Source organism: Ornithodoros turicata, chromosome 7 (genome assembly GCF_037126465.1).
Source record: "Ornithodoros turicata isolate Travis chromosome 7, ASM3712646v1, whole genome shotgun sequence".
NCBI lineage: Eukaryota > Metazoa > Arthropoda > Arachnida > Ixodida > Argasidae > Ornithodoros > Ornithodoros turicata.
The window spans coordinates 24,442,731-24,460,918 of NC_088207.1; the positions used below are offsets into that span (position 1 = coordinate 24,442,731).

General features: G+C 43.8%; 1 protein-coding gene and 1 long non-coding RNA gene across 3 annotated transcripts in view; both read right to left on the bottom strand.

The window, feature by feature from the left end:
• Positions 1 to 18,188, bottom strand: part of LOC135400371 (beta-1,4-N-acetylgalactosaminyltransferase bre-4-like) — a 367,240-nt gene that overhangs the window by 303,274 nt on the left and 45,778 nt on the right. The window lies entirely within an intron of this gene.
• Positions 7,129 to 9,650, bottom strand: LOC135400373 (uncharacterized). 2 transcript variants are annotated; one of them, XR_010424599.1, is made up of 6 exons: positions 9,519 to 9,650; positions 8,943 to 9,096; positions 8,479 to 8,537; positions 8,121 to 8,261; positions 7,573 to 7,689; positions 7,129 to 7,207 (listed from the first exon to the last, which is right to left on the bottom strand). It is a non-coding gene; the product is annotated as an uncharacterized LOC135400373 (long non-coding RNA). The 2 variants fall into 2 exon arrangements; XR_010424598.1 differs by having other exon boundaries at positions 8,121 to 8,537.

Below are 18,188 nucleotides of genomic sequence, written 5' to 3' on the forward strand. Positions count from 1 at the left end.
GCTGAACACATTTGCTGAAGAGCTCTGACCGAACGTGGAAAGTATTTTCGTTAGTACAACAATTCTTACGGGCTGTCAACCTTGTGATCTTTTAATAGAAACTTTACGGACAAGGAGTTCAGAAAAGAGGAGCGTACACGTTTGCAAACATCTCCAGTGTCATTTTCAAGGAGAATAGAACAAACATCCTTCTAGATTTTTGAAGTTCGTCAGAAAATGGAACTAACAATTTCGCTACTGCATCACTTTTCTTTGATACAAGTGCATCTAGCGGGAGGACAGCAAACTTCGATGGCTTTTCTGTCTGTAGAAAAGATAAATCTCTGCTGTGAAGCTCATTTTTGATAACTATCAGAGGAAGAACATTTCGACTTCTGAGAGGAAAGCTATAATCAACAACATGTGACACCTCATTTACGGCGTTATGAGAAAAAAGATGCCTTTTCAGGATTCGCTATAGTGGAAGAGATTTTTTGGATGTAGGCAGTGACATCAAGACGAGATAAGACATCAGTGACATCAAGACGAGAAAACAAAACTTTGGTGCATTTGATAAAACATTTGTGGTACGGGAAGACAAAGGTACGTTAGTAGGGTTGACAATGTTGCCAGGCGAGGCACAGTTTTGTTTCTGTTTACATGACGAAGGATACAAAGAATTGCTTAACAAAGCAAATTTCGAAGAAAAAGCACAGTTTTTTTTAGGGCGTCCCAGTAAGCATAATGAACAATGTGTTGGTAACTTGAGCCTAGCAACAAAGTCCACAACACATCGGTGGAAGAGTGCAGACATTTCAAGTGTTCACTAATAACAGATCGGTGCGAAGTGAAGAGCTTTTTCTTTCGATGCCAGGGTAGATCAGAAGGAACGAGGGAACCGCAGATAGGAGACGCCAAACGCTAACTATTCTATATATGTGGCCAACTGTTTCTTTTGACAAATTCTGAACAACAACGTCAATTAAGTGATGAATTATGGTGCAGTGTGGTATTTCTACAGGTTTTTTTAATAAACTACACATGGATGACACTGTTTTTCTGTCTGTTACAATATATGTGAAATTAACAAAATTAGCAATCTTTGTTGCGCTCTTGGTATGTGAGTCCGAAGTTCTGCATCTTTTTGCGTTGTGCTTTATGCCAAGTTTGCACACGTTGGCATCTTTTTGCCACAATGAGTACTGGGGGATTCTCAGCTCTGCCGTACCGCCCGGGTAGCCTTCAAATGATAAATCATACGCAGGTGTTTTACGCACGAGATGCTTAAAAATTTTAATAGCGAGCTCATTTTGCCGTGCAAATACGGGCATTCTTAGAAATTCAGAGCATTTATTGAAATTCAAGCTCGTAAAAAAAAAAAAAAAAGGAATTGCTCTGGAATGGAATATATGGAATGGTCGCAAACAACGCAATGATAATGCTTTTTTGTGACACTAGAGTGCACGCTACTAGTCAATCACCATCCCAAATGACATCGTTCTCCCCCGTGATGTGTTGGAAAGCGGATGTGTACGCCTTTGTGTGACACTTGTGCATTTACGTTCATTATCACACACACACAAAAAAAAGAGGTGCATTCCCCGCGCTTTCTACACATCAGGGGTGATAACGGTATCCTTCTGTGCAATGGTTGGCCTTCAGCGCATCGTACGCGCTTCTTTTTGCTAAACGGGACATGTCCTTTGGCAGGGGGTGGGGGTCCCGCAATCCGACCCACAAGTCGGAGTGCTTCTCGCGCTCTCCACCCTACCTCCTGTCCAGTTGGACCTACACTCTTAAAAATGAACTTCACCGCATAGCACGCTCCTAGCCAACCATAATCTCGAATGATATCGTTATCTGCCCTGATTTGTTGAAAACGGTAGGCGTACGCCTTTTTTGTGACAATTATGAACAGCATAAGCGTCACAAAAAAGGAGTACGCCTCCCGTTTTCAACAAATCAGGGCAGATAACGATATCATTCGAGATTATGGTTGGCTAGGAGCGTGCTATGCGGTGAAGTTCATTTTTAAGAGTGTAGAGTCACTAAATAAGGAGCAGAGTAGCGACACTGAGCCGCGCTGGCGAGCGAGGCCGCCATCTTGTGTCCGGTGCGGTCGCGACGCCTAGCAATGGGACGCCAATCTCCCCCTTCTCTGCCGGATAACAGCGCGCCGTCGAGCCAGCTCGCAACCGAGGAAACCGGTTTTGGATGGAGGGGACTTAACATGGACGGTGCGTTCTTGGAAGGAGAAACCACGTGACGCGACCGGGCCCAATCGCGGACACCGAACGGCGGCTCCGGCACGGAAAACGAATGCGATACTCTGTACCGCTATTTAGTGACTCTAGTTGGACCCACCTGCACCTTAATTAATCTCTTTAGGCTTCAGACCGATGGATCGGAAGATGGCTGTACCGCGAAAGAACATTTCGTGACAATCAGAGTCCTACACGTGTACACGCAACTGCAGATGCCCCGGAGCGCGCCTGACTGTCCTGTTCTCGTCACCACCACCCAATTACGAGTGTATCAAATGGCAGCTTGGTTTTCCTTTTTTTTTTTTTCGACGATGGTTCGTTTTTTCCACATTTCACACTCATGCCTCGCGTTAATCCCGGTGCCGGCTGTGCTGTCTGGGGTTTTTCCTGGGTTTTCCTCAGACGCTTTCAGACATATGTCGGCACAGTTCCCTTAGAAGTCTGCCCAGGACGCTCATTTCCCTAGGGCGTGAGTCGTGACGTTGCCCACATACGTGAGGCCGACAACGGCAAGCCCTATCACCACCACCACCACCTCGCGTTAAGCACTGCGACTCGTCATCACCATAGTAATTTAGCATAGTGTCTGCGTTACCTGCTCCGATCGTCCACCTCGGCGTACGGTGGTACAAGTCGCTCAGACACGCCGTCGCAGTGTGCTGACTTCTGGCGCCCGATAAAGAGCCGTCGGCAAATTCAATTAAATCTGCCAATGGGCCAATTTGCCAATGGACAAAATTAATCCAGAGATTGGCCACTGTGGCGTCGCTCATGATCGTAATTGTCTCGAGACGGATCGCCAAGAAAGGAAAGAAAAAGGCGAGGAAGAGTGAACGAAAGGAGTAAGATAGATAAGTTTAACTGGGTTATGGGTAGATGGTATTCCGCTTTTTCGGTTTTTACTTTTGGCGAATTCGGTGTACGTTTTTCGGTGTTTTTTTCTCGTGAAATCGGCGTTTTTTCGGTGTTTTTGATGGCGTGCACATGATCTACCCGACAGTTATCGGCAAATATAAATCACAATGTAATTTCAGTGCTATGGCTTCTAACGCGTCTAACTGCGTCTAACGGTAGCGTTTTACGACTAGCGAAAAAGTTATCAAAAGTAAGTTATTAAAAAGTTTTCCGCAACCATCGTATTTCAGCATGGTTTTCTGGTCTGCATCAACAACTTGCTGGGCATGTGCCGCAATATATCTCTGTCATCGTTCCTGGAATGTCCCTCTGCATTCGGTATCTTTCGATTAAAACCGAATCAGGGAAAATTTAGCCGGCGTATGTTTTTCGGTGTGTTTTAGGTGGCTGTCCTAAGGGTACTAAGGGCGCCTGCATCTCCAGTTGTTACGCGTTAAAATATTATAATTGGGAGGGATGGCATTTAGAAGCGGTATTCTTATACCGCTCTCTCTAACGAAAACTCGTTGAGAGTTTTTAAGTGGGAAGGGAAGAGGATGAAAGCCGTTGAAGTATGGTGAGCATAGTACAAGGATCCCATCTCTGTTCTTTAGCTTGCGTGCTTTTTCCGTCATACCCTTAGTGACGAACCACAACAAAGAGACGATGACGATGTCTTTGCGTACAAGGCCTTGACCGTGGCACAAAAATATCGAGTTTTTCAACAGCAATGAACATCAATATTTAAAATATAAAATCAGTAAGGATTAATTAAAATGTCGATTGTGGATTGACATATGACGATCTTCGAAGAGAAAAATACACATCATCGATATACTGACTGCTTCATGCAGGTCCACAGACCGAATAGTCCGTAAGCAGTCCATCGAAACTACAAGAAGCTTTCATTTTTAGTCCTGGGACATCCTGAGACGTTCTTGAGACATTCCTGAGACATCTGCGAAGAACGCAGCAGTGAGCGGCTCGTTTCTATGCGGTCAGTAGTTATATAACAGTCCTAACTTTTAAAGTTTACTTCGGACTCTTTTTTAATTCGGAATCTTTCGGAGCCTCTATTTTACCGATCGGGACATTCACCGAAAAAGAGTTAAGAGAAAAACACACGCCGGCACTTAGTGCCTTTTTCGAGTAATCAATTAGTAATATATATATAATTATCATAAGTTTAAGTAATTATATAAGTAATCAATTTCGGTTTACATATTTCTTGCGCGGAGCAGCGCGCCAATGCGCTTCTTCGCTCAGCTGCCCGGCTGCCAATAGACATATCCCTGTTTGTAAACAGATGACGTCATAGTGTTCGACCGCGCCACCAGTTGGACTAGTCTCGAAGCTAGGGTTGAACGAGGTCGCGCCCGAAAGCCACGGTCTCGATGGGATTACGATGGTCCCAGCAAGGGACGCGACCTTCCGTCCTACTTTTCTTTCAGTATAGGAGGCAGCGAACAAGTGCCCATTCGTGGAACCCAGCCCTCACCTTTCGATTTGTTTTGGCTTCAGTCTGTCTACCAACGTTATGATGACGCTTGTCGGGTAGAGGTCTATTACGTGTACGTCCGCTGGTTCCGCGGAATGGTCTCAACATCCGGCGTCAGGTATTCCGTCGAATAACAGTCAAGCTACGCCACTATATCGCGTGGGATTTTCCATACCATGGTCAGTGGTAGTCCAGGAGGGATAAAATGACACTGCAGTTTCGAAATCGACTGGAACGGATTCGAAAACAAGGAATACTAACAAAAAGCACTACGTACACAGAACAGTAATTTACGTAACGTTTTACATGACGCATCGATAAAATATCGCCAGTTTTAAAACCGTGACGACTGGGGAAAATTGGCGTAATATCAATATCATTCCAACCCTGGGCACCGAACAAGTTTCTTCTAGAAGGAATTAGGAAGCAGCTCGTGCAATCGGCACCAACCCTGATTGAAATCGCTAATGTAGAACGCATCCCTAAATTCTCCAGCCACTGAAAGTACAGACACTACGCTCATCCTGCTCCGGCGTCTCAGCGACGAGCTCTACTCCAACTTCCTTTCGATACCTCTTGATTAATTTCCTTCGTCTTGCCTTTGACGTATGGCATCCGCAATCGGCTTTTCTCTCGCTCGGAGGGCTAAAGTTGTAATGTCAACGTACGCCTCAGATAGACCTCCTCACATCTAAAGAAGCACCGACCGGGCTGGGAACGACAAGGGGATAAAGAAGATGAACCCGTGTGATGCAGGGATACGGGCACGTAACGCGAGAAGGATAATGAGCTCCTGGACATAGCCGCTCTGTATGTCATCTGTTGAATTCCGACATGCGAGCCCCGTGTGGTGAAAGATAGAAGAAGCGCCGTTACGCACCGTCGTTCCAAGTCGCGCGTTTGAATACCCACTGAATGCACCGAGAAAAAAAAAAGGAGTAATTGTTGTCTTTCTGGGGACTACGTCGTTGCCACAACGACACTCTTAAAGGTAACGTAAAACAGCACAGCAGACAGGCTGTTCCAAATGTAGAGGAGGTGGTCTTCCTCCACAGTAGTCCTGATTGGCGCTGGTGGAATCTCCCAGCGGGCAGATGTGCGTGCTCCACGCTATAGGACGGCGCCGGTTGGACTGACGAGCAGCAGGGTCACATCGTCGTCGTCGTCCACGGGCCGTCACATCACTCCCCCACTCGGACGCGGAGCAGTTTACGTTGACGGCGTGGCTTGTTGTTTGTAAACCCAGTGCAACAACTCATATATGCGGCAGGGAACGCTTAATCTTTTTAATTTGCTAGCAAAATTGAGGTAACACGACTCAGGAGGACGTCTGGTGGTAAATAATTCCCAATTCTTCAAGCAACCGTGAACAATGCTGCCGACTGACTCGCTACTCCTGATGGCTACGTAGCCAACTTCTTTCGTTTTGGACCCAGGGTTGTCCCCATGCAATTTAGTTTTCCGCAGTACTTGACGACTAATGCGAGTTTGATGGCTACTTCGGCACAGTGTTGCCAGTAAGTTTCGATTTTAATTTTCTAAATAAAAAACTGTAAATCGAAAGGGGACGAAAATTATGTCGTGCGAGAGTACAGAGGGGATCAGGCTATCGAATAATCACCTCTACTGTGTTACGATACCTGCATTCCACCCTTGTTTATCCAGCACTGATCAGTGATACTGATAAGTCAGAATTGGTGACTGATAAGTAGAGGATAAAGAAAAATTTACGCTCGATAAGTGAAATTCGCGAGCAGGTGAGCTATCAGTTATCAACAAAGCCACTGTTTTCTTTGCAGGACATATGAATCGTTACAGATGAAGTTATACCCTTACAAAAACATTGATCACCTTTCTACAGGAAGTGGGTAGAACATTAATCACCCAGCCATGAGACTGTGTATAGAAAGTATCCAGACTGTCTACCACCCACGTCACCTTTTTATGGGCAATTGGAACACACCTTCCTGTAGAATGTCTACCGACAATTTGGTGACTAAAAATCTACCCACTGTCTGGCCGAAGTCTGCCCACCAGGGACACCCTGGGCGGCCCAGGCTCCTCCATTTCTTCTCCGTTTTTTAAATTTGTGGTTCTAAAAATGATATTGCAACTGTACAGGCGCACAAATGTGAAAGATGTGAGGAAGTTTACAGACAAGTGCCAGCTGCACTGCAAACAATATTCCCTGAAAAAAAAAAAAAAAACTGGAAATGCATGGTAGCTGTATTAATTGTGAACACCGTGAAAAAGACCGAAAAGATTTTTCGAGATATACGACACAAACTCGTGAAATTTACATGTCACTGTATTTCTACATTACGTGTTCACCCCAGCTAAAAGATGGGACAGTGTTCTTGTTGTTTAATGGCTAACCATTATTATGATTGGATACTGTATTATAGAAACACGCACCAGCCTGTAAACATTACTGTCTATCATTTCATGAAATAGTGTTTGGCCTGTATCATTATCAGACACCCACACCGCCTGTTATGTGTTCATAAAGCGATATATTCACTGAAATGTACAGTGCAGTAACTTTCTCCAGCACAACAGCTTGGAATGGCTCCTGAAATCAGAACAAAACATGAAATTAGGAACATTGAGTGTAAGACATACGAAAAGACAAGACATATTTATGTATTAACTGAAGTGCTCAACACACAGTTTGAATCTGTGCACTTTAAAAAGTACAATGCACATACGTGGACAAAGTACGTGAAAACACAAAAGTATTTCTGTTGTGCCCTGTACTATTCAGCTTATCCTAACGAACACATGCAGAAGATGCAAGGAACAATGCCAAGACTCAAAATAGGGCCTCAAAAGCACAATGGTTAATAGTCAAAAGTATGAAATTTTGGGAAATGTGGACCAAATAGAAATAATCAGCACCAAATTGCAGACTAAGAAAGGGCTAATGGGGATACCTACCTTTCAACTTTACCCCAGTTCGCAGATGAGTGACAGAATGCAAACAGGCATGCTACTTAAGCTTGATTACCATTGGGGTGCTTTGTTCCACTTTCAGTGCTGATGTGTCCAAAATAGCTGCGAAATAAAAAGGAGGGCATTTTTCAACAATCATAATTTTTCATGCTGCACCATGTCAGCTGCTGAACTGCCTTCAAAGCTTCATGTGCAGGTCGGCCATCTGTTCATGAATTAGAGAAGGCCACTAATTTTCTTCTGCCACCGGAACTGGCACAATAAAATTTGCAAACCTAGCTGTCCACAAGTCAATGTATAATAGCCAACTTTGCCAATAACACCACATTGCCTAGAGCAGCAGCAGGTTTTTTGGTATCTGTGAAACCAAGGAATAGAAAGACATAAAAAAAGACATTTGAAACAAATGTCCGTGAAACTTATTCTCACCCCACAATAAGAATGAACAATACAAGCACGAATACAGCGGAGTAGTTGTCGACTACGTGATAACGAGTTATGATACGATGAGTGTAATACATGAGAACGCATACCATTGCATGGATTGTAACATAACAAACGTTGGTGGCAGGCACTGCACATCGTAGTTGAAATACACTCCACGCTCCTTGCAGTTAGCGTTTTGTCATTGTCCAAGGGAAGAACAATGCCTGAGAAGAGTAGTAGTGATGACCCTATAAGAGAGAGAGAGAGATGTACAGTGCATTGCAGTGACTGCAAATGCTTTGAGAGCCCATGTTGCAGCTGCAGCACAGATTCTTGTTTTGTGACAGCATACTTACTTTCAGTTGCACAAAACATAAATATGTTTTACACAAAGAAGAAGAAATGACCACTGCAAGGTGCCAATAGCAGTAAAAAAACACTTCCAAGAAATGGAAGCACTCATACCAATAGCAGAGGCGTGGTGTTGGGGGTCCTCACTCTACAGCTGTCTGGCCAGCTTTGTGCTAAAGAAAGATTGGATACCTAACTCAGTAATGCAAACAATTGAACTCTCATATAATAATCATCACACATAAGAAAATATCCAACATTAAACAGAAACTAAATATATAATAAAAAAATAACCATAAAGCATTGTGCGCTCGTTACTGCTTGCAAAATTTTTGCCGTATCACTGACAGACAGGAAACAGAGACAATGGAGAAAATCGCCTGTGATTGCCTAGTTGCTGCCTTTAGAACTGCGTGTCTGAATTAAAGTTCATACACCCTGCCCTGACACAATGTTCAGACATCAATCATACTACATTGATCTTTGACATTTCCTTTTTCATGTATGTCACCAAGAAATGTGTCAATGATCATATTATCACAGAACTCTCAGAATCAAGACAGTGCATGAGAACTTACAGTGTGGAACGAGGTGCAGACCTCATAGTCTTCATTAAAATATGCACAGACCGGCTTCAACACAAAGATATGTTTTCCTGGGCAGCCATGTTCACCACGGGAGCCCTATATGGGCTGCAGCAACTTTCTTGTTTGCGGCTTCCATTCCAGTCTCCTTGGGTACATGACACAGATACGTTATGCATAGATGAATGTATTTGGAAGTGCCTTTGATAGTCATAAAGGTATACTTGAGAAAAGGTGTAAGGGTACTCAATCTCGGTTGAGCGTTCAATCTCGTTAACCGGAGTTGGTGAACCCCGGCCTATTTCAAATGTCCACGAGGATGAACGAACACCCATCCACTAGTTCCAGAAAGTTACACATTGCTCATTTTAGTGGTTTGAGAAGAAAGTTTTAAGAACATGCATGGCTACGACATGGACAGTGTGACAAGTGAGAACACAGCGGAAGGCGACAACATTCCGTTGAAGGCGGCGCCATTCACTACTTATTTGGTAACACACAACGGCGGCGCATATTTCCCTTTATTCCAAAAAGCTGACAGCATAAAGGACATAATAAGAGTTCACATACCTTCAAAATCTTATTGCGAAAGCCCACGAGTGAGGCACAGCTTTGACTTTGACGATTTTGACAGTCGGGGCACACTTGCGTTCCTCACACAGGTGCCGGTTGCTGGAGGCCATGCAGATCCAGTGCGCATGCCCAGACACCTCCTCCCCCGCGAAATAACAGGAAACCCGCGTGATTTGAAAACACGGGATCGCGCCCGCGGCGATATGCCCGCATTTTTCACGACTATTTTTTACAGTGTGCTGTTGCTTTGTCAATCTCGTTTGTTGTCATTACGTAACCGTGACTCTTAACATATTGGCATTAAGAATTGTTCCACTTACTGTGATGCTTGAATTTCTATGGATTTCACTGATGCTGCCCCATTGCATAAACATCTGCAGTCCCTTAATTGTAGAATTATTTGCGATACAACTGTTAATAAGAAATTTAGTACTTTTTTCTTAGTGAATATAAGATTTTATTTATTTTTCTGGCGTCTCGCTTTGTCAAACTCTCTGCAAGTGAGTTGCGTGAGTTGCGTTGAGTGAGTTGCGGTCAAGGTCAAATTAATGTCACTAAAGTGTAATGTAATCAGTAACCACATTCCAAATTATTGCCATCCGCAATGAACAGCATGAAAGCGCTATTGTAGTGGTACATTAATGGTCTACCAACAGTCTGCATACAAAGTCGTTAAAACGACCACGGCGGTGAAAGCTAAAGGAAGTGCACAAGAGGTAGGTAGACTGTCTGTATACCGGGTACAAAGGAAGGAGCAAACCATAGAAAGGTGACATGGTATAAAGGAAGTACGTAAGAGGACCACTAAAAGGTGAAAACTGTTTTTGTAAGGGTAACGACGTCTTCATTCCCATCCGCGGCCCTGATGTCATCGTATCGATCGATGTACTCCTGTACCTTGGTGTCTTCCGCAGCTGTCGAACTTAGGTATCGCATGAGGCAGAGAAGGCAGATAGGGACTCGTACAATTTTCTGTCACTCAGTGGATCATGTGCAGTGGACTGGACCGGTCAATGTACGGTACGAGTGCCACAAGAACGGGGAAATTTCTCAAGGCTGTCGCCCCTGCTTTGCGAAATCCAGGTTGCACAACAACTCGACAGTTGGTAAGTGAAGGCGGTTATCCAGTCTTTTCCTCGGCGGTTTCTGGAAATATTTATCGGCATCCGGAAACTGATGCCTGGATATCTGAAGATAAATTGCATGAACTGTAGCTATAAAAGTTATACAACCGAATCGAACGCGAAGGAAATAGTTGTATAACCAGACCGGACCGGATGTACATACGCGGCACATAAATATGTGCACTCGTGTATCCGCGATATGTTCATACGGGTCAGAATATGACGTAGCGCTCACTTTTGTGCTCCCTGCTCGATCGGCAAAAAACGATTCGTTTAGAAATTTGAATATGAAATTCCGCATATGGATTCGGAAGTAGAATAAAATATAGAATTACGGCGATTTTTGTATTCGAAAAATTCGAATGTTCACACGTGCCTAGTGAACATATACATTCTATTTTTTTATTCCGTGTTGGTGCCGCGACGCAACTGTGGCTACGAGCGGTGTACACATGTGGACAGAGGACAGCCGGAAGGACTGGGGGACAGGGGGTTAGTATGCGTCCTGGGCCGACTTCAGGGGGAACTGCGCCGACATTCGCCTGGAACGTCTTCGGAAAACCTAGGGAAAACATCAGACAGCACAGCCGGCGAGAGAATTCGAATCCACCACCTCTCAGTCTTCAGCACGAGATTGGCTATGGGCCTGTTGCTCTGGGCCAGGTGGCGCGAGTGAGCAGCAACATCAGCGCCCCAAATCATGCAACACTCCCCAGTTTAGCAGACGACGCGGCACTTTCAAGTACTCGGTTTCGAGTTGTTCGCGCTTTTCAAGAAGCACCGCTTTTTCTGTTGATTTCCTACAGGTTTTGTAGCTTCCTTGGCACCATACCGTTTCGCACACCATGCAAAACCCGCTGATGGAACTCCTTACTGTTGCGATCCGCGACCGTTTGGGCCCGAAATGGCGCTGTGCAAACTTCACTGCAGCAGCCCCATACCACCAACATACGTCGTATTGTCAAGGTGGGGGTATCTAAATAGGAACCCACGTTGAAGACACACATGTGGGAGTCACGCAAGGGTGAGAAGGGACACTGACTCCTGATATGTCATTGAATATCTGAATGACTGATTCTGATAATGATTATTACAGCTATGGTTTAAAGGGACTCTGACCAGAAACTGTGGGAGCTCTTTCGTACCTGTAGTCGATAAAGCACCCAACAAGGACTCTCCATGCGAAAATTCACGCACTAAAACCCCACGGTTTCTCTAAACTCGAATTTTAAACATTCGACTTCATCCGAGTGCAGCACGCCTAGCGTCAAACCGAGAAAACATACGTTTATATAGAATATCCACCCCGGTCCACCATCAAGATGACGTCAACACGGGGGCCACTCGCAACACCCACAATTGGCTCAAACGCGTCACGTGGTCACGCAATATCTGTCAATTTCCTTCATGAAATGGCATTTCTACGTTAATATGTTTTTGTTACAGAGCCTCAAAAAGAAAAATATACCCTGCATTTATCACCTGCAACAGTTTCTACGATTTTCTTTTCAATCTGTACACGGCGTTCGATATATGCTTCCGTATCCGGTCAGCTGTAATGGATGCCGTATGCCGAGCTTGCGAACTGCGAACTTGTGTGACTCCCGGTTCATCCTCTTTGTTCGGGTCATTGGGTTGGTGTTGGAGTTGGTCACCATATTCTGAACGTTTCACCTATCGTTGCGGTGTACTGTTCTTGATCTGCTGCGAAGCGACGAACCGCAACGGCAGTCACTCGCCTCAGCGAACTTCTGTCTGCTGCATCTCAAAGGAGCATGGGGACCTGATGATACCTTCAACTAAAGAAACCAAATGTGCTCTCGTGTGGTCCTGACGGAAAAGTAGTATCAACAAGGTTAGCACATTTATTTTTCAGTTCCAAGTCTACGTACTGAAAACCATGCAGGTGCAGTCGATCATTCTCGTAGCTGTTGTGTAACGCGTATGCTTTCTTACATATCCCACAGAACCCTCCACTTTTTCGACCAAGTTATCGTTATGAGATCCTTCTGATGGCTTCTTACTAGGCTATGCCGCTCCGAAGCATTGAGATGACGAAGCGTCGTGGTAGCTGCACCTCTGCCTTCGAAAGATGAATCAGTCATTCCACACTGTGCTTACTGGCTTTGTGTAGAGTCTGGCAAATCCGACAGACTTGGACTGCCTTTTTCAAGAAAGTTTGAAATGTAAGTATGTGTATATTGGTTTCACATATCCACCACATAGTGAGCGTGTGTATGATTGTACTTTATATGCTACAGCGTATCAGCGTACATTATTATTCAACACGTAGTGTGGCAAACTCGACATCAGTCACACAAAGCGAACAATTGCCTTTTCTTCAATTGCTTATTTTTATCATATCATGTTTTTGTCTATATCTCAATTTACCAACCAACAAAGTATATTATTTTAGTATAATCGTCTGATATTTAACAAGTCACAGTTTTACCATGGTTTTGGCACACTATAGCCCGAGTTGCTTATGCGTCATTAAATTGAATCATCGTCATCTTCAACTGCCATTATTCAATTGAAGTGCCAGGTGGATATAATGATATGGCAAGATATATTTTTTTGCTGTCATCCTGGAATTGCTCATTTCAGAAGAATAGTCACCGTGAAGTTTGTTTTCGTTTTCAGAAACATTAAGAGGACTAAAACCAAACACTTTTCTTTCAGAGCATCCCATATGCACCTGCATTTCAATTCCAATCTGTATTACAAGAATGACAGACCACTCAACAGAGATGAACATCTGAAAGTGAAAGAGCTGGAATGAAGATACGTTAATCTGTGTCAAAGGTTCTTAGTATGTGTGCGAGTCGAGGACATAGGTCTCAAGCTTATTCCTGTCTTCAGAAGAGGTGACAACTATGCTCCTTCTATCTATTAACCAGCTCCACTGTTTAGGGTTCCCTGTAAACTAATGGAGCACATCATGTACTACCACGTTGTCAACTAAATTGACTCTGTCAATTTCTTTTTTTAAATTCCAGCATGGCTTTAGAAAAGGGTATTCAGGCAAAACTAACGTAGTGGAATTCGTTCACAGCATTTCAAACTGTCTTGATTTCTGGGTCCATGTAGATGTAGTATTCTTTTTATTTTGTAAGGGCTTTTGACACTGTGCTCTACGCTCGCGTGTTGGCCAAAGTAGCCTAATTAAAATTTGATCCTGCTACCTGGATATGCAGTTTCTCAACTAACCGTAACTGTGGCGACAACTCGTGAGGAGAACCTATCATATCGCCACCATGCAGCATTTGTTATATTACAATCGCTTCACATTTTAATCTAGTCAAAAGCAAGGCCTTTTGGTGATCGGTCTTGTATAATTACGTGCCCCTCCGTTATGTAACACCACACTGGGTTCTTCAACCTATGAGAGAGAAATAAATATATTGCAAAGTAAATTGTCTACAAGGCTCGTTATTCCATTTCGCCACACTACCACAAGCAATTGTTAGAGTAGTGGCCCAGGGTATGAAGCTCGCCACTAATCATCATTCAAACAAAGTTCATAATGTAAAATGCTTTACTCAGAACACTGGCTTAACACAACAATTAAGAATAAAGAGAGTAAACGTTTCATTGCCTATCCAGGTGGCATCATCCCTCCAACAGAGAACAATCAAAAACAACATCAAAGGAGTCAAATCGGTGGTCCGCATTCCTTTCATCCAATGTATTTCATACGCTATTTGGAGAGCACTGTGCCCATCAGGCATTTTGACTGTGCATATCAAGTTGAGTGCATAGAATCTGATGCAACCTACATTGGCGAGATAGACAAAAGACGTGGGACAAGACTAAAAGAGCCAGTTGCCAGGGCTACTAATGCTTAGCTTAACTAAACAGGACCGAATCAGTCTACCACTGCTGTCCTAAGGGACATATATTTTGATGGTGCAGTAACCTTTGCTCATGACTAGCGATGGGACCCTAGAAAGTTCTTAGAATCCTGCTTTATCAGGCGTGATGCTTCAGCCTGTAATACATACCGTGGCCCCCTATCGGATGTGTAAGATTCCCTCTTAGATAGGCTGATGTGCTCATCTTTGGCCTCTGTTGTACTGATGATGCCACCCGGATAGGCGACAAAACGTTTACGCTCTGTTTTTATTCGTTGTGTTGAGCGGTGTTTGCAGTAAAGGACGCTACATTATGAGTAGGGTTTGTGGTTTTCGGCATTTATTTTCAACCCAATTCGGGGGGTGTTTATCGGCATTTATATGGGGGACTATAAATCGGAATTTTTCGGCATCTCTATTCCGCCCAAAAAATAAATGCCCGAATACGGGCATCTATTTATTTCGCATGAAGGAAAGCCTATTTTGCGCGCGAAGGTAACAACGAACCGAAAAGAAGTCAATCGATTCATGGTTTCATGGATTCATTGTCTTTTATTGCCTGTGCCAAACCAGCAAACAAGGAGACTACCTCTTGTTGTAATAGATGCAAGCGTCCATCATCATGCTCGCATCTGTCATAGCGGCTGGCTCCTTGCGATTAACACGCAGTTTAGAGAACGCGCGCTTAACATTAGCGCTAGAAACAGGAATAGCCAGTATGCTTAAGGCGCACTGCGATAACAAAGGCCATGTGCTGCAACGGGCCGTCCAAAACTGAATAGGAGATATATCCACCTGAGGGGCAGGGCATACAGCATATTCGAAAAACTCGCGCTTTATATCATCCATACGAGATTCATCTCGTAGAACAAATAAGAATAAGTCCTCATACAGTGAAGTGCCTCGAAGTGCCTGGAAGTGCCTCACGAACGCAAACAAGGGTCACTCCAAGTCGTAACTGGAAGGGAGTAGATAGAGGAATACAAAGAACACAAAAATGAACTAGAAGGCTAGGGCAGGGGATGAGCGATCGGCTTTTGAAACCGTTTGGTAGCTCCGTACACTCGTGATCTCTTTTTAACCGGACAACAACAGACCACAAAGGTTCTGAATAGTAAATTCACTAAAGATAGGTGTGTCACTAAGTACGTGTGCTGCCAAAAGGCGGTCACGGACCGTACAACAGAGCTGAAGTCAGGGCACAGCCCGAAGATAATACCACGCTCGAGAAATAGTTGACAACGGGAGATTCCAAGGCGATTTCCCTTTGCGGTACCAGGAATGGCAGCTGTCAAGATACGAGAAATTCGGATTTTTTCGGAATATTCCGAATCTGAAAAATATCATTCGGGGGGTGTTTTCCGGCATTTTTCGGAAAATGCCGAAAACCACGAACCCTAATTATGAGGTTGTCACCCGGCTTTTGGAATATATTTTCAAATAAAGTTGTTGTTTTACAAAGCTCAATACATTGCAGAAATCATTCTTGTTGCCTATTGTTTTGGGGGTACCATTCTAGCAGTCACATGAAGCACTGAAGGGCCAATTTAAAAAGTAAAGGCAGTCTGATTTATGTTCTTGCCGACATGGCACAGCGTATGTACGAGGTAGTTCCATTTCAGAAGCCTGAGAACACTCAAAGCAGGTAGTGTGCTAGCATCAGATATGGTGTACAGCATTACATATTTGCTTTTGCTAGGGCAACTAAGAAGGGTGGATAGAAAGGCAGTTACAACCTGTTTCCACAAAAGACACTCAGATTCATTAGCAATTTCCTCTAAGAGAGCCAAGGCTTTTTCTAGATTACTAGAACATGGGTACCTGGTTATAAATAACAAGAATTCATCTACCAGAAGTCAGTGTTTCAAACATCCTGCTTTCCATCAACACTATTAAAAGGTGTGACCCCCAAACCTACACAAAATTCCTGGAGAGTCTTTACTGGACACTGTTGCTGTCCCTCTCACCAGGTGCTCTCTATGAACCCGATTCACAGTTCTGGATGCACTGCCTGAGCTAACTTCAGCATGCTTTCCCAACACGAATGGTAACTGCTATGAGGAGTGTTGTACTTACTGAAAGCAACATGAAATGCTGTACCTTGACAGGTAACGTTGATATCCTCCTTAAGACCGTAGAGAGATGTTCCTTGCTCCCTTTCTTCCAAATCTTACTATCAGACGCAAGCCCACTTGCCACCAAGCCAATGAGATGTGCCTCACAGTCAGTGCAATCAAGGGAATCAATCACTGAGGCTCAGAAAAGCTGTTTTCCATCGGGATCTGATCCAGCACTGAGCCGTGAGTAGCCCTGTGAAAGTACCAGGGTTTCTTCGAATTTTAGATGTGCCAGCATTTGTTTTCCTCCCCTTTTTCTTTTTATGTAGTAGCTGATTACTTTAGCCTTGTACTGCTTTGGAGATTGTGGAGATGATGTAAGAGGTGGAACTAGGCTTTATGCAAAATGAGGCAAAGTGTGACTATGTACAAATCTTCTGAGAATGTCTATGTATCATTCACACAAAGAGAGGATACGTGTTACATCTTTTTCCGGTTTTGATATTTATTTATTTATGAATATGTCTCAAAGGCCATTGCAGGCATTACATGAGGGGGGACATCAACATGGGTCACTTAACAAATACGGAAGTTACAAGGAACATACATATTTGGAAGACAAGACTCTATTTTTTGTTCGTTCATCAGTCTTGCTCAAGAAATTGTTCACTGTAGCAATGGTACACAATGTCACGAAAGAGTGCTCATCTATCGTTCCGCAAGACTCATTAAAAAGGACTAGTGTTGTGTTTCAACACAACATGTTGAACTCATGAACCATGCATCATCCTGAGAGCTATAGATCATCCTAAATACAGATGCTGAATTATTTTAAATGTGATAGACGAGCTGTGCGAAGAGGTACCCCCAGTTAGGATCTTGGGTACTTGAAGCCTGTGGCATTTTCTGTGGGAAAGGCTTGCCAGACCTCTTCACTGCACAGGCTGGGATGACCATGATCTTGTTTTTTCCAAGCTTGTGCCATACTCACCTTGCAAACTGGCGATACGCAGTGTATCTGCATCGTCTACACAGATGTACATAAAATATAGTTTAGGCAAATAGGTAACCGGTTACAGTACAGTGTGTGTGCATTGTCATTTCTACATGTACCTGAGAGTAACTGCAGTTTACCTGCCCACACCTTGTACATTACTACACATGCTGTGTTCTTTTAGAACCCAAAATTGTTTTGCTTTTCACTGAATCGACAATCAAGAACACTCAATATCGCTAAAAACCTACGCTAAAACCTTATGCACAGGGCAATACATAAAAACGTGACTCAGGTCACAGCACACTGACAATTACAAAACTGCCTATATTGGTTTTCTCCAGTTCAGAATCGTGTACTGTATAGCCTTTTTATGTGCTGCGCCCTGTACTGGAGTTTTTAACGACTCTATTGCAGGACCAAACCAGTTTTGGGCGCCCAAATTTTAACATCGTTCGACAAGGGCACATGTGACTTACTTGTGAATACAGTCGCTCATAGGTTCGCGCTGCCCACGGAGTTCAATATGCGACCTTCAGGACAGTCATATTGAAGAATAGAAGTTGGAAATCTTTGTGGCTTGTAATGCACTCATACTGCAGTCATTCGGCAGTGTTTTCGAGCTCCTTGCAGCACAA